Below are 17,174 nucleotides of genomic sequence, written 5' to 3'. Positions count from 1 at the left end.
TTTCTCTTCATGCCCCTTATTCCTCCACTCCTTAACTACACCACTTAATAAGCCTCAGTAACTATTCCACAGTCTCTTTTTTCCCAACTCTTTTCTGTTCACTTTTTGGTAATCCAAACCCGGTGGGGTATCAAGATTTTCCCATTTTGACCCACCAGGCCTAGCTTCTGCTCTGAGAAATTGATGATCGGGGCAATCACTATGCACTGATTCCAACGGGCAGGACTAGGAGGTTCTTCGTATTGGTTAAGGTTTTCTCTACAATCGGCATGTTTTTCGCAAACATCTCAACATCCCAGGCCAATTTCCCAGGACGAAGGGTCCCAGGGTGAATTACCTTTGCAGTAACACCCTTATGCCAGCAGATGGCGCGAGGTGCTTCGGAGTTAAGAACCAATTCATTCATTCATTCAATCATCATCATCAGCAATCGTATTTATTGAGCGCTTACTATGTGCAGAGCACTGTACTAAGCGCTTGGGAAGTACAAATTGGCAACATATAGAGACAGTCCCTACCCAACATTGGGCTCACAGTCTAAAAGGGGGAGACAGAGAACAAAACCAAACATACTAACAAAATAAAATAAATAGAATAAATATGTACAAGTAAAATAAATAAATAAATAAATAAATAGAGTAGTAAATATGTACAAACATATATACAGGTGCTGTGGGGAAGGGAAGGAGGTAAGATGCAATCGTATTTATTGAGCGCTTACTGTGTGCAGAACACTATACTAAGCGCTTAGAAAGTACAATTTCTCAACAGAGACAATCCCTACTGCACAACGGGCTCATAGTCCAGAACCGATCTCACTTGGGACAAAATCAGGGCCGTCTTGTGACCTAACATCATTTGGGTCACTTCTCAACTATTTTTTTCCTCATTGTCTTGGTTTTTCAGCTGCCCAACTTCTCATCCCGTGGATAATTAGCTCTCTACTACTTATTTAATTCCTAGCACCCAACGGGTTAGTAGGCTTGAGTTTGTAGCTTGAACATTACCAATGCTCAGGGAGGGGGGATCAATGGAACCATTCGTTCAATCGTATTTATTGAGCACTTACTGTGATCAGAACACTATACTAAACGCCTGGAAAGTACAATTTAGCAACAGATAGAGACAATCCCTACCCCACAACGGGCTCATAGTCTAGAACCGATCTCACTTGGGACAAAATCAGGGCCGTCTTGTGACCTAACATCATTTGGGTCACTTCTCAACTATTTTTTTCCTCATCGTCTTGGTTTTTCAGCTGCCCAACTTCCCATCCCGTGGATAATTAGCTCTCTACCACTTTTTTAATTCCTAGCACCCGACGGGTTAATAGGCTTGAGTTTGTAGCTTGAACATTACCAATGCTCAGGGAGGGGAGATCAATGCAACCATTCATTCAATCGTATTTATTGAGCACTTACTGTGTGCAGAGCACTATACTAAGCGCTTGAAAAGTACAATTTAGCAACAAATAGAGAAAATCCCTACCCCACAACGGGCTCATAGTCTAGAACCGATCTCACTTGGGACAAAATCAGGGCCGTCTGTGACCTAACATCATTTGGGTCACTTCTCAACTATTATTTTCCTCATCGTCTTGGTTTTTCAGCTGCCCAACTTCTCATCCCGTGGATAATTAGCTCTCTACTACTTATTTAATTCCTAGCACCCAACGGGTTAATAGGCTTGAGTTTGTAGCTTGAACACTACCAATGCTCAGGGAGGGGAAATCAATGGAACCATTCACTCAATCCTGTTTATAGAGCGCTTACTACGAGCAGGGCACTGTACTAAGCGCTTGGGAAAGTACCACACAACAATAAACAGTGACATTCCCTGCCCACAATGATTTATTGAGTGCCTACTATGTGCAGAGTACTCTACTGGGAGTTTGGGAGAGCACAATATAGCAGAGTTGGTAGACATGGGATTCCGTATTTTAACCACAAGACATTTCCAAGCCTGCAAAATTAGTCTGACCCAATAGCGACTTTTCCATCCTCATTGGCTTGTGGAAATTTGTGGCATTTAAAAAGCTTGGCAGAAGCTAGGCTAGTGCCAGAAATTAGTGCTTGTGTATAGTACGCAGTGTGGATTTTGTTTATTTGCAAGGACACAACAAAAGATTTGGGGAGTTGCCGGCTGGTAACAATGGGTGATGCTCTGCACATAGTAAGCGCTCAATAAATACGATTGATGATGATTTGTGCTCAGTTGCCTGTGTAAGGTTTCACCTCACACTAAAAACACGCCTTTGAGTCTGGAACAGCTCATGTTGCCAGGAGAAAAGTTAAGGGAGGATCTTGAGATGAGGATATTTGGGATTTTAAATGTCAGAATCAAAAAAAAATTCATCATCCTCATCACCAGCAGGATTTATGAAACTCCTACTGTGTGCAAGGCACTATATTTAAGGGCTCGAAAATGAACTAGGAAAGAGCTCAGGCCTGGGAATCAGGAAGTCAGAGTTCCAATTCCAGCTCTGCCACTTGTCTGCTGCGTGGCCTTGGGTAAGTCATTTCACTTCTCTGTGCCTCAGTTACCACATCTGCAAATTGGGGATTGAGTCTGTGAGGTCCAAATGGAACCGGGGCTCTGTCCAACTCGATTTGCTTGTATTCGCCCCAGCAGTTAGTACAGTGCCTGGCACATAGTAAGCGCTTACCAAATACTATTATCAAAATACATTAAAAATTTACATGATGGTTGAAACAGCATGACCTAGTGGAAAGAGCAAGGGCCAGGGAAGTAGAGGTCCTGGGTTCCAATCCCAACTCCACCACTTGCCTCCTGGATGACCTTGGGTAAGTCACTTAACTTCCCTCTGACTCAGTTTCCTCATCTGTAAAATGGGGATTCAATACCTGTTCTCTCTCCAGTGTAGACTGTGAGCACCCAGGAGGAGAGAGACTGTGTCCAACCTGATTATCTTGTATCTGCTCTAGCATATAGTATAGTGTTTGGCACATAGTAAACATTTAATAAATACCAAAACTATTATGATTAACTGATTACATTTTCCTCCACCCTGTCAACTGCTGAACTGGTCCCTCTGTCACCCCAACCTCTGACCTCTACCTCTCAGTTTCCTAGCAGAAAGAGCAAGGGACTGGGAGTCGGAGAACCTGGATTCTAATCCCTGCTCTGCCATATGTCTGCTGTGTGACCTTGGGCAAGTCACTTCACGTCTCTGGGCCTTAGTTACCTCCTCTGTAAAATGGGTATTAAGACTACAAGACCCCTGTGGGTTAGGGACTGTGTTCAACCCGATTTGCTTGGAACCACCCCGGCACTTAGTAAGCGCTTAATAATAACAATAATAATAATAATGGTATTTGTTAAGTGCTTACTATGTGCAAAGCACTGTTCTAAGTGCTGAGGAGGTTACAAGGTGATCAGGTTGTCCCATGGGGGGCTCACAGTTTTAATCCCCATTTTACAGATGAGGGAGCTGAGGCCCAGAGAAGTTAAGTGACTTGCCCAAAGTCACACAGCTGTCGGTTGGCGGAGCAGGGATTTGAACCCATAACCTCTGACTCCAAAGCCCGGACTCTTTCCACTGAGCAACGCTGCTTAATAATGATAATAATAATAATAATAATGATGGCATTTATTAAGTGCTTACTATGTGCAGAGCACTGTTCTAAGCACTGGGGAGGTTACAAGGAGATCAGATTGTTCCAAAGGGGGCTCACAGTTTTAATCCCCATTTTACAGATGAGGTAACTGGGGCACAGAGAAGTTAAGTGATTTGCCCAAAGTCACACAGCTGACAATTGGAGGAGACAGGATTTGAACCCTTGACCTCTGACTCCAAAGCCCATGCTTAACAGATACCACAGTCATTATCCTAACCAAGAGAAAGCTGAACCTACAGGGCCTCTGACTACTGACAGAGTAAGCAACACCCACAATTAGCATTTGATAATTGTTCTTGCAGCCTGCTTCCTGCTCCTCCATGACCCACATGGTGTCCTGTTAAGGAAAGAAGTTCAGATTCAGCCTCTGTGCCACCACCATTCTGGTGAGGTAACTTTTCATTTTCAATCTTTGGACTTCACACACAGTCATCGCTTAAGTTCTCTGAGTTATTAGGACAGCATTCTGAGTCATTCGGAGGAACAGATCTAGAAAAATATGAAGCTCTCATTCACTTTAGCAGTTGATCTGTTTTGAGGCTCAGCTTATAGAATCTTCAAGGTTTAATAGACTGGAGCCACCTAGTTCAAACTTTCAGAGATCAAGTCTTCAAGCTTAATTTCTCCAAGTCCTCACACCATTTGTTCATTCAATCGTATTTATTGGGCACTTACTGTGTGCAGAGCACTGTACTAAGCGCTTGGGAAGTACAAGCCGGCAACATATAGAGACGGTCCCTACCCAACAACGGGCTCCCAGTCTAGAAGGGGGGAGACAGACAGCAAAACAAAACATGTAGACGGGTATCAACATCGTCAGAACAAATAGAATTAAAGCCATATCCAGTGACAAAATTCCCTCCCCTGGTTAGTCTATGGCACACAGACAAAGGTTCAAAGGAAGAAAAATCACAAGATCAAATACAAAGACCAGTGTGTTAATACTTTCATTAGGGCAGCATCTGGTCTTCCAAAGGTAATTCCCTGAAACTTCCTGATGGGAGAGTAGAGGGAAAAACCTGTGGAAAACTCAATTTTGCCATTATTGCTCTCCATGAGACTGTTTCCTTTCCCTTGCAGGAAGGAGTGTTTGCAAACTGATGAGTTTCAGGTGTTCAGAGAATACATGCTCTTTCCCTCGCTCTCTGGCGGTCCTGCTGCTCTGCCTTGTTTTTATCTGGGTTGAAGCTTGCACCTTAGCACTCTTTACAAAATCCACTTAAAGGATTAATTCCACACTGCAGCAGCAATCAATTTGGATTATCAGGAAATTAAAATCATGGTTGTACTGGATTTTTTTTAATTTATAGGAGTTTAGGAGATCAGTGGTTTAGTCCCTTGGCTCTAAATTTCAAGAGGTAGACTTTGAGTGGCTCCAGCCCAGCTTCCAGGACTTTGGGAAACTTTGCCAATGCACTGCAATAAAGTATCCCAAGCAGACATCAGGTTTCCAGAATTCAGAAGTCAGCTCAGCTGTCAGCAATATTTATTGAACCTGCATGAGGTGCAGGGCCCTTTACTGGGTTAGTGAGGCCAGACCCTGGAAGAACAAGACATTCCTATTCCCAAGTGGGCTTCTATCTAGGAAAGGCAGCAAACTGAGTCAGTGGCAGGTGTCTCCTTAGGCTTAGGCTTGGTGAAGAATTTGTGGGGAGTGGCAACTTCAAACGTAAATCAAAGAAGATGGAGGGGGAGGGCAGAAGCTGAGAGTTAAGCTATAAATCTCAGGATTCTCTCCTGCTCTTTGGGTGGGCCTGGCAGAGCACTGTACTAAGTGCTTGGGAAGTACAAGGCACTTCTCCCTGACCCACTAATACTGGATGGAAGAACTTCTGAAGCAGGCTGGGAGGAAGCCTGCATTACCTACACTTCTGCCTTGGGAAGATGATGACTGTTGAAGTTCTTGGAGTCCTGCCCGGAACCTGGGAAAGCCCGCGGACCGGATCCCCCAGCAGTCAGGTATGACATTTCTGGATACTTTCAATGTGGGATGAACATTTTTACAGTAAATGACAATGGCCTATTTCATGTAAAATTTGTGAATTAAAACACCAAGGTGCAGTGATGAGCTCAGGGTTGAGAAGCAGCAAAATGACCACCAACTTTAGCAGAGCCCTACATGGTCTTCTGATCAGTGCCCAGGCTGGAGTTAAGGACTAGGTATAGGGTTTGGGGAAGGCTAAGAGGCAGGGAGAGGAAAGCTCTCAGTGTTTGGGCACCAGATGGTAAGCTCAGTGTGGGCAGGGAATGTGTCTGTTATATCGTACTCTCCCAAGTGCTTAGTACAATGCTCTGCACACCTTAAGCCCTCAATAAATACAATTGACTGGCTACCATTCCAGTCCCCTGAACTTAAGGGCAAGCTTCAAATCCCCTCACCTTCCCCCTCCTCCCCCCAACAATGTTTTCAAACCCAGAAACACTTTCAACACCTTGGTGCTTATAAACACTTGAGTGACCAGTGCTGTATCAGGATAATTGTTTCAGAAGCTTGATGAATCACAAATGAAATCAAACCCATTAATGTAAAGGTCAGAAGTTGCTTTCCTAATTAGCAAGATTCAAGCATCTCAAATCCCAATGCCTGAGGAGGGGGAGCCACTACATACACCGCAGCTCATTCTTCAGGCTCCCCTCGCCCTTCCTTCTACCAGTAAAAGTGGTACTCATTAAGCACTGGCTATGTACCAAGTACTGTGCTAAGACCTGTCCTTAAGTAGAAGAAGTAGTAGAATGGGCCCCATAGGCCTGGAAGCATTCAACAACCCAAAGCACGTTGGCCCAGGAGTTTTGGATGGAAAAGGCATGGCCTAAGAGGAAAAAGTACGGCATATCTAGTCCTGATTCCGCCACTTTCCTGCTTTGTGACCTAGGACAAATCACTTTACTTCTCTGTGCCTCACTTTCCTCATCTACAAAATGGGGATTTTAAAAAGCCTGTTCTCCCTCCCTCTTATGCTATGAGCCCCATGTGGGAAAGGGACTGTGCCTGATCTGAATATCTTCTACCTACTCCAGTGGTTGGTACATAGAAAATGCTTAATAAATACCACCATTAGGAAGCGTGATCCCTGGCTGGAAGCAGCAAATCCATCTCAGTATTCTCAGGATTATTTTTTAAGGCATTCGTTGAGCATTTACTTTGTGCCAGTCACTGTATTAAGCGCTGGGTTAGGTATAGGCTAATCATATTGGAGACGGTACTTGTCCCACATGGGACTTACATTCTTAATCCCCATTTTACAGATGCAGTAACTCAGGCACAGAGAAATCAAGTGACTTGCCTAAAGTCACACTGCATACAAGTGGAGGAGGAGCTGGGATTAGAAAGCAGTTCCTCTGGCTCCCAGCTCTGTAGGTTTTGTGTGTTTTTTTTTTCTTTATGGTATTTGTTAAGCACTTAGTACCAGGCACTGTAATAAGCGCTGGGTTAGGTAAAAACTAATCATAAACTCTACAGAGCCTTTCCCCATGAGAGATGAAAAAGATGACTGTATTGCATTAAGGTGCATTATACTTGTAAATGGCCAGAAACAAGACAGGTACTAGAGGAGCTTGAACTGCTTTAGAGAAAAGGCTTTGAAGAAATAAGTATTATTATCACCCAAGTGCTTAGTACAGTGCTCTACAAGTATTAAGTGCTCAATAAATAGCACTAATTGATTTTAAAACAGTGGGGTCTTAGCAACACTGAAGAGTCAATAAGTGGTGGAAAAGAGAGCTAAAAATGGAGCCTTGATAGAAGAATGCAGATTCCTATTGTGACTCCTTCAAAGCTTCATTCTTTTCACGCCTTCCAAGATGAATTGAGCAAAAATCATCAACTTTAGCTAGCTGAGGCATCGTTAATGCCAAATGAACTTGTGAGATTTTTTTTCAATTTGCCTTGAGATGTAGTCCAAGTCCGTGCAAGATGTGAGAACATTTGAAATTGGAACTGGGGTCCTACAGATACGTATGGACCTGGGGGGTCCACAGTAGCTTCCAGGGGAATGGCGGTCTTCAGTAGTGAGTGACAGAAGGTGGAACCCCATTCCCAAGATAAAAGCAGATTTCTCAGATAGAAACAGGGGTAATTGCTCCCTACTATGTTTCCTTCCCTCCAACGTTATTCCATCCAAGGAAGCCCAGAGCTGAGCCCGGGATGCTCAATCGGTGGTATCTATTGGCAAGGTCCAAAGATACTTTGACTTCTAGGCTCAAGGCTTGGAGCAGGTTCGTTGGTAGCTGCCTCTTACACAAGATTCAAATGCACATGTTCCAACCCCCAAACTTCAAGTCCCAAGTGGCTCTGGGACTTAAACCTCCACCCCCATGTCTTTCACCCTAATCATGATCATGATACTGTGGTGAGAGGAGCCCTGATCCAGGACTTGGCTCCAAAGCCTTAGATGGGCTGTCCTCCTGCTCTGGAAAGTTTATCCCTCATCTCATCACTATTTAGTGACCATTTTCCCTCTGTGAAACAGAATTATTGGTGAGTGGGAGGATGGTTTCAAGGAAGCTATTGAAAATACTAAAACATTATTTTCTGTCTCATGAGTCATGTTGGGTCAAACTACAGTTCTCCGAATTCTCTGATGGACGTCTAAGTACATGAGTTCTGTTGCTCATGGGCTGGAGTAATTGGAGCAGTGAGTGGAGTAATGAATGATCCCATTTGCAGTATCAGGCTAATGAGTGGTATGCTTGGGAGATGAATCCATTAAGAACTGTCTATATCTGAAATCCATAAGCTTCTGGGAAGCCGCACAAACCATGAAGTCAGAGCCGCAGGCAGAGAGACGTTCTTTATTTTGATATGGTTGGATTGGTGGAGGTTTTTTTTTCCGTCTAAGCGCATTCAACAAGAAAATGAACTAAGCTACAGAGAGGGCTGTGGGCCCTCGAGTTTCCATTTGATGCAGAGTTGCAGCACTGATCTTTTGTCTGCCCCTCAAAGCTCATCTCATAAGAGATAGAATGAAAACACCTGTGTCTGTATTGTGCAGTTGCGCTTGTGAATGAAAATGTGCAAATGATATTCAAATTTTTGCTCTGTGGCCTGGATGAGAACTACCGTCATTACCATGAACACAATTTTCTCACCCTGTTATTTGCTTGAAAAGCAGAGAGTAAGGAAACTAGGATAATTGGAACTAATGCAGCAAAGAAGCCCCCGACTTTATCAGCTTCTAGAGAACGAAACTTTCTTAAAAATCAATCAATCAATCGTATTTATTGAGCTCTTACTGTGTGCAGAGCACTGTATTAAGCACTTGGGAAGTACAAGTTGGCAACATGTAGAGACAGTCCCTACCCAACAGTGGGCTCACAGTCTAAAAGGGGGAGACAGAGAACAAAACCAAACATACTAACAAAATAAAATGAATAGATATGTACAAGTAAAATAAATAGAGTAATAAATATGTACAAACATATATACATATATACAGGTGCTGTGGGGAAGGGAAGGAGGTAAGATGGGGGGATGGAGAGGGGGACGAGGGCGAGAGAAAGGAAGGGGCTCAGTCTGGGAAGGCCTCCTGGAGGAGGTGAGCTCTCAGTAGGGCCTTGAAGGGAGGAAGAGAGCTAGCTTGGCGGATGGGCAGAGGGAGGGTATTCCAGGCCCGGGGGATGACGTGGGCCGGGGGTCGATGGCGGGACAGGTGAGAACGAGGTACGGTGAGGAGATTAGCGGCAGAGGAGCGGAGGGTGCAGGGTGGGCTGTAGAAGGAGAGAAGGGAGGTGAGGTAGGAGGGGGCCAGGGGATGGACAGCCTTGAAGCCCAGGGTGAGGAGTTTCTGCCTGATGCGCAGATTGATTGGTAGCCACTGGAGATTTTTGAGGAGGGGAGTAACATGCCCAGAGCGTTTCTGGACAAAGACAATCCGGGCAGTGGCGTGAAGTATGGATTGAAGTGGGGAGAGACACGAGGATGGGAGATCAGAGAGAAGGCTGATGCAGTAGTCCAGACGGGATCAGATGAGAGCTTGAACGAGCAGGGTAGCGGTTTGGATGGAGAGGAAAGGGCGGATCTTGGCAATGTTGCGGAGCTGAGACTGGCAGGTTTTGGTGACGGCTTGGATGTGAGGGGTGAATGAGAGAGCGGAGTCGAGGATGACACCAAGGTTGCGGGCTTGTGAGACGGGAAGGATGGTAGTGCCGTCAACAGAGATGGGAAAGTCAGGGAGAGGGCAGGGTTTGGGAGGTAAGACAAGGAGGTCAGTCTTGGACATAAAAGACCTTCCAGGCCTAAGATGACAGATCTAGAAGGGGAGAAACAGTTTATAGGGATAGAGAGACAAAGACATTTCTTCCATTTTTTTTCCAGCACAGAGATAAAGAAATACAGAGACAGGAGAGACAGATAGAGACAAAGAGAGTTCTTCCACTTTTTTTCCAGCACAGAGATAGATGAAGAAATACAGGGAGACAGAAGAACGGATATGTACACTTTCTTGCCTTATTTGTAGTCTTGACTTTTTTTCCTCAAGGTAATCTTAGAGGAATCCATCTGATAATTTATCTCCCCAAATTGAGCAGTCAATATTCAACAGAAAAAATACCAAGGTTTCTGTTTATGATTGAATTTTCATCCTTAAATAATGATTGTAATTTATTTCCTTTTAGCACTGTTCATCCAAGAACCCCAAGACCCCACTAGGTCACGCTGCTTCCCCTAAGTGCTAAGCATAGAGCTCTATAGTAGGTGCTCAATAAATACAATTGATCGATTTGTTTGATAGATGGAGGAAGAAGCACAGAGAGGTGAAATTACTTGCTCAGATTCACATAGAAAGTTGGTGGCAGAGGGTTTTCTCCAGCAATGCCAAATCCTGGTCAAAGATTCTTATCAATGATTATCTTCTGGATCTTGGGTGAAGTGTTTTTTGTCATGGTATATATCATTCTGCTATCTTTGAGGTTGATGGCAACTGTGTAAATATGACATCAGCGTTTTAAAATATTGCTAGTTAATTTGGATTTTGTGATCGTTATTGATGAAATGGATTTATTATTGTAGAAGATAAATCTTTTAGACATTCATCTTATATTTCTGATTAAATTTCAATCAACACACTTCCAGTCCTCTAATGCAAAACAGTCACTCCCAACTGCCAAATTAAAGCTACGATTTAGTCATCCAATTAGGGAGAACCAAAACTCCAAATCATTTTCCTTTGCCCCTTTGCAGAACACAGAATGGTTTGAAGGTAAAGCAAGATTATTTAAATAATTTCAAAGAACCCTTGGCCAAAACACTAAACCATTTTGGCTTAATTGCGTGGCTCAGTGGAAAGAGCACGGGCTTTGGAGTCCGAGGTCTTGGGTTCAAATCCCGGCTCCACCACTTGTCAGCTGTGTGATTTTGGGCAAGTCGCTTAACTTCTCTGTGCCTCAGTTACCTCATCTGTAAAATGGGAATTAAGACTGTGAGCCCCCCGTGGGACAACCTGATCACCTTGTAAACTCCCCAGCACTTAGAACAGGGCTTTGCACAGAGTATGCGCTTAATAAATGCCATTATTATTATTAATTGGAATTTAATTAAAGCTGATGTATTAATCCCACGGGTGACTGCTTCATTACAGGGCACGAGGCATACTTTGGGGATTTTCTAAAACAAAGTAGTCTTTAGAATCTCCCTGATTTGTTCTTCCAGAGTCTCCGGGGCTCCTGTATTCTTACCCTGGGCAATTTTCACTAGGCCTCGCTGCTTCTCAATGCAGGAAGGAGTACTGATAGGTCATCTCATCCATTACCCTGCCCTCAAGCAGGTGAATGACAAAACCCTACCGGACAGATAATTGTTAATTCAGGCCTGGGAATATGGGTGCTTTTTTAATATTGCTATTGAGACTCTGATGTGTAAAAGCCTGTGAGATCAGATGCTTAGTAATGAAGTTGGTAGATTTGTCTGTTTCGTGCCCCCCACCCCCCGAACATTTCTATTGATTCCGCATGTGGGCTTCTGGGAAGGAGCAGGCTGACACCCACTGAGGCTGATGCCCTGGTGACGAGTTCAGTGAGCGGGATTATCATTCGGGTCAGCCTTTGCCAAATGCAGAGGGAAAATGTGCTGCTGCGGGCCTTCACTCAGATGCACTGGTGGAAAAATCTGCTTCTCGGCCCGGCATCTGAGTAGATTATGGGCCTTTTGTGCGCACACAGGGGGTTGGTGGGATAAGCTTTTACCCACTGTGTGACCCATTACCGGGGATCTTAAAATGCAGGACCAAGTTGGTTCGCCCGTGTCAGAGCCAAGGCCAGATGTGTCGGGGAAGGCATTAGCCTCCTACTGGGGGCCTCGTTACAACTCCATCAGGAAGAATAGAAGCACATATTTCTGGCCAGAGATGGAAATCAGCCTGGGCTCTGGAGAGCGCAACCGATAATCCTAGTAATCTTAGCCTCATCAATGTCAATTCCCCCAAATTTCTTTGTTCTTCCCAAATGACAAAGTGTGCGGTATGGAACCTAAAGTGTTCATGACCTAATGACCAAACAAAAATACCCCAGCACAAATTGGTTGTGAAATTCATTGGAAACAGAGAACTCTCTCTTCTGATTTGACCAGAATCTTGAGATGTACTTAGGTATCCCTGGATCTGTATCTGGACTGTATTTACTAGTTCTTCCTCATGGTTTCACCCTTTCTCCCATTCTAACCTACCCAACACTAATCTTTCTTAAGCCTCCCCCAGACAACTAGTCCACAGACAGCCCTGCCACCAGCCTAACCCCTAGTCCCCTCTTCCCCTGCTCCAATAATAGTAATGTTGGTATTTGTTAATAATAATTAATAATAATAATGATGATGATGGTATTTAAATGCTTACTATGTGCCAAGCACTGTTTAAAGCGTGGAGTACGTACAAGGTTGGATGGAGTCCCTGTCCCACACAGGGCTCACAGTCTTAATCCCCATTTTACAGATGAGGGAACCGAGTCATAGAGAAGTGAAATGACTTGCCCAAGGTCACACAGCAGACAAGTGGCAGAGAGGGGATTAGAACCCACGCCCTTCTGGTTCTCAGGCCCGTGCTCTGTCCACTACATCACACTGCTTCTTGCTCTCTGAGTGGCGGCAAAGTGGATTCAGGCCCTGAGGTAGTGTAAGACAGACCCATGGGCTGTCAGAATTCACTTAAGGCAGAAAACTCAAATCTAGATTAGCTTCAGTCCAACTGAAACTCACTCCCTACCGAGAGCTGATGTAAGTACATGAGATTTAACCCAAGTGGTTCAAATTCCTCAGAAAGATGAGACTCAAGTGAGGAGAGTTTTTTACCTGAAGCAAATTTTAAACGGAGTCATCGATTGACCAGACCATCACAGTCATGGTCCACGGCTTCTGGCCTCGGCTTCTCACTTGCTGGATAGCCTCTTGGCAACATCTCTGTTCCTCTGCTTCGTTTGTTAAGCCTGATGAAAATAGCCTCACAGCTCTGAGATGGGAATGAATGAAAAGCACTGTAAAGCCCTTTCTAAACTGCACATTGCATTAAGCAGCTGCAAGCAGGTGGAGTTTCAGGAGGCAAGGAATGTGTCACTTCATTATTTTGATTTCTCAAATGCCTAGTACAGTGCACCACACCAAGTGGGTGCTCGATAAAGCAACTGCTGCAACAATGTGAATTAAGGTGAGAGGAACTATTATGTTCCAGCCAAATTCACTACCACCTTGAGATACTGGTTCTGTAGCAATAATTACCAAACAGAAACATTTCCTAAGGTAAATGTCTCCCAGGAGAGTTAATGGCCTCCAGAAGAGCTGAGGGCTATAATAATAATAATAATGGTATTTGTTAAGCACTTACTATGTACCAAGCACTGTTCTAAGTGCTGGGAGGGTACAAGGTGATCAGGCTGTCCCACATGGGGCTCACAGTCTTAATCCCCATTTTACAGATGAGGTAACTGGGGCACAGAGAAGTTAAGCGACTTGCCCAAAGTCGCACAGCTGACAAGTGGTGGAGCCGGGATTAGAACCCATGACCTCTGACTCCAAAGCCGGGGCTCTTTCCACTGAGCCACGCTGCTTATCCAAACTGGTCATCCATCCTAGAAAAATGTCCTCCTACAAGGACTCAGACATAATCTTATGTATCAGGTCTCTTGATTTCTTTTATTGAGGGCAGTGCCAGATTTAATGGGTTAGCTATAGAGAATGAAAGATCTACATGTCAAATTATTGATACCTGAGTCATTTCTCAAAATTGATTTTAGAAAGCTAAATTAACTTAAGACAAAGAATTGCCTTGGGAAAAAAAAACACAAAGGCAAGAGGAAATGTTATTTTGGACTTGAAGGACTCTTTTTTTCCTCTGTACACAGGCACAATACAGCAATGTGTATATATGTAAAAATAGCAAATGTAGAAAATGAGATCACACTGACAGAGGTCCCAAAGTTTTTAATGGTAATTCTCTAATAATTTGCAATCCAGTGGACCCAAACCTGTTACACTAAAAAGCAATATATATATAACCAGGTAGTGATTCATGGTTTAATAATAACAATTACATGATTTGTTAAAGCGTCATTTAAGAAATTCCTGAAATGCAACATCAACTGAAAATTAGATTGTTTCCTGAACTATTTTAAATACGTATGTATCATCCTTAAAAATGAATATGTGCCCCAAAAGTTGAGGCTCTGCATTCAAATACATAATTATATTAATAAAGCTGTGGTCTTTGGACACTCATGTTTTGTTTGAAAGCACTACACTGGGCAATCTAACTAGCAAGAAGTGCCTGTATTCAAAGATTTGACTTTTGAATTTTGAAACCACGTACAAAATCTAGTAAAAGCAACACTTGGTTTTTTTCCCCAAAGAAAAGAGCAGCAGCAAGCATCCACCAAATTGGAAAACGGATGAGGGCACCAGCTCAGATGAAGGAAGCTCAGAATGCTAGTGCGTAAAATATTAATATGTGGTGACATTTAGTCAGTAGCTGCAGGGTTAGCTGAGCAAAGTAGAATTCTGGACCATACTGAAGGATGAGAAATGCTATTTCAATTGATTTTGGCTGGCATTGAATTAACTTTAATGTAGAACATAGGGTATATACCGTGGAATTACAAATGACAAAGTCTTAGAAAATTCAACCAGGGCACCTGTAACAGACCCTGAAAATTTAAGCACTGTGCTCCCTTTTTATTTTTAATGGTATTTGTTAAGCACTTTCTGTGTGTTAGGCACTGTACTAAGCACTGGGGTAGATACAATCTAATCGTGGTGGACACAGTCCACATCCCTCATAGGGCCTCACCGTCTTCATCCCCATTTTACACATGAAGTAACTGAGGCACTGAGAAGTTAAGGAATAATAATTTCGGTATCTGTTAAGCGCTTACTATGTGCAAAGCACTGTTCTAAGCACTGGGGAGGATACAGGGTGATCTGGTTGTCCCATGTGGGGCTCACGATCTTAATCCCCATTTTGCAGATGAGGTAACTGAGGCAGAGAAGTGAAGTGACTTGCCCAAAGTCACACAGCTAACAAGTGGCGGAGTCGGGATTAGAACCCATGACCTGACTCCCAAGCCCGGGCTCTTTCCATTGAGCCACGCTGCTTCTCTACAAGTACCTTGCCTAAGGTCACGCAGCAAAGTGGCGGAACTGGAATTAGAACCCAGGTCCTTCCGACTCCCAGCCCCATTCTCTACCCACTAGGCCATGCTGTCTCACTACCAAACCCATCTGCTCCCTTCTCTCCCCGCCAAGAGGCCAGCTAATATATTATATATTAATAGCATTTATTAAGCACTTACTATGTGCACAGCACTGTTCTAAGCGCTGGGGAGGTTACAAGGTGATGAGGTTGTCCCATTGGGGGCTCACAGTCTTAATCTCCATTTTACAGATGAGGTAACTGAGGCACAGAGAAGTTAAGTGACTTGCCCAAAGTCACACAGCTGACAAGTGGTGGAGTCGGGATTTGAACCCATGACCTCTGACTCCAAAGCCCGGGCTCTTTCCACTGAGCCATGCTGCTTCTCTAATAGCTAATAGATCAGTATGAGCCCAACCAGGGTCACCACTTTAGCAGAAGTGGGGTGCTTGAGAAAGACCCCAGAGTCTGGATTTGTCAGACTCAAGGAGAAGTAAAACTGGCAGGGTTAAGGTCACTGCCACAGAGATACCTTCCCATTTTTAAAACTCTGCTTAAGGAAAGGCTACAGAACCAGCCCAAGAAGTTTTCTCTTTCTTTTTCCGATTTCACAGCTAGCTCAAATTATCATCATCATCAATCGTATTTATTGAGCGCTTACTATGTGCAGAGCACATAGTCAATTATCCAGAACATACAGGCCCATCCAAGGCCGGATAGAAATCAGGGCAGGTCTAAAGGAAATCAGGCAGCTGGCCAAATGTACTTACCTCTTTTTCAAACCCCTTTCTATTGAGTTTGCTTGGGAATCTCCGCTTGCGAAAGAATCATTGAGTGGCATGTCTTCATGTTTTCTTAGGCTGACATTGGGGGAGCAGAAGAGGGGATGGGGGTGATTTAAGAGAAGGCGGCACCATTTCTTCAGTGTGGGCAGAACCAATGCAAAATTTTCAAAGGCAATGGAATTCCTGCTAATCTAGGCACTTTTTAAAAACTACTTGTAAAACCTTTCAAAAATTTGGTAGGTTAGCATTTACCTTCTCTAGGTAAAACAGGCCAAAGGCCAAGTCCAATTGCAGACCCAACACAGACTGAGGTAGTCGGGGAAAGAGAGAATTATAAGGACATTCTTCAGAATTACTTTGTCCACAACCACTATTTGTCTTTATTGCCATTGTTTTTGCCCTCAGGTCCATCAGTTTATCTTCTACTTTCAATTACGTACACTCAGTTCTTCCACAGTACATTTTCCCTGCACCTTTTGGGAGGTTTTGTTTTGTTGTCTGTCTCCCCCTTCTAGACTGCGAGCCCGTTGTTGGGTAGGAACCGTCTCTATATGTTGCCGACTTGTACTTCCCAAGCGCTTAGTACAGTGCTCTGCACACAGTAAGTGCTCAATAAATACGGCTGAATGAATGAAAGCTACTAGGAAATTAGGGAACAATTTTTGAACACTATGCGTGTCTTGCTGGATAGAACGCTAAGTGAGGTTGGAAGAATCAGTTGCGAGCATGTTATATAATGTGCATTTCCCATAAAACAAGGTTTGTCAGGGACGTAGGTTTGTCAAGGTTTGTTTTTGGGAGAATTGAGTATAGTCAGACACCGGTAGCACCGCCTCCCTGACAAGACTCAGACACACTGGACACCAAAATCTGATAGAATAACAACCGTCTGTCAGGCCTCCAGAGTAGATTAGTTTTCCATTACACTCTAGGGTTGGACAAAGACCCTGTCCCATACAGTGCTCAATCTCAATCCCCATTTTACAGATGAGATTACTGTGCCACAGAGAAGGGAAGTGATTTGTCCGGGGTCACCCAGCTGACAAGTGGAGGAGTTGGGACTAGAATCAGATCCTCTGATTCCCAGGCCTGTGCTCTTTCCACTAAACCACACTGCAGTTTGTTAGGCTCAGAGTTCGTGGGATGAG

General features: G+C 43.9%; 1 protein-coding gene across 1 annotated transcript in view; it reads left to right on the top strand.

The window, feature by feature from the left end:
* Positions 1-5,533: 5,533 nt before the first annotated feature.
* Positions 5,534-17,174, top strand: part of FBXO48 (F-box protein 48) — a 57,802-nt gene continuing 46,161 nt past the window's right edge. The window contains exon 1 of the mRNA XM_038751446.1: positions 5,534-5,597. The gene's annotated coding sequence lies outside the window, so the exon portion shown is untranslated. The remainder of the gene's footprint in view (positions 5,598-17,174) is intronic.

The sequence above is a fragment of the Tachyglossus aculeatus genome, chromosome 9 (genome assembly GCF_015852505.1).
Source record: "Tachyglossus aculeatus isolate mTacAcu1 chromosome 9, mTacAcu1.pri, whole genome shotgun sequence".
NCBI lineage: Eukaryota > Metazoa > Chordata > Mammalia > Monotremata > Tachyglossidae > Tachyglossus > Tachyglossus aculeatus.
This window is presented reverse-complemented; position numbering and strand designations above follow the sequence as displayed.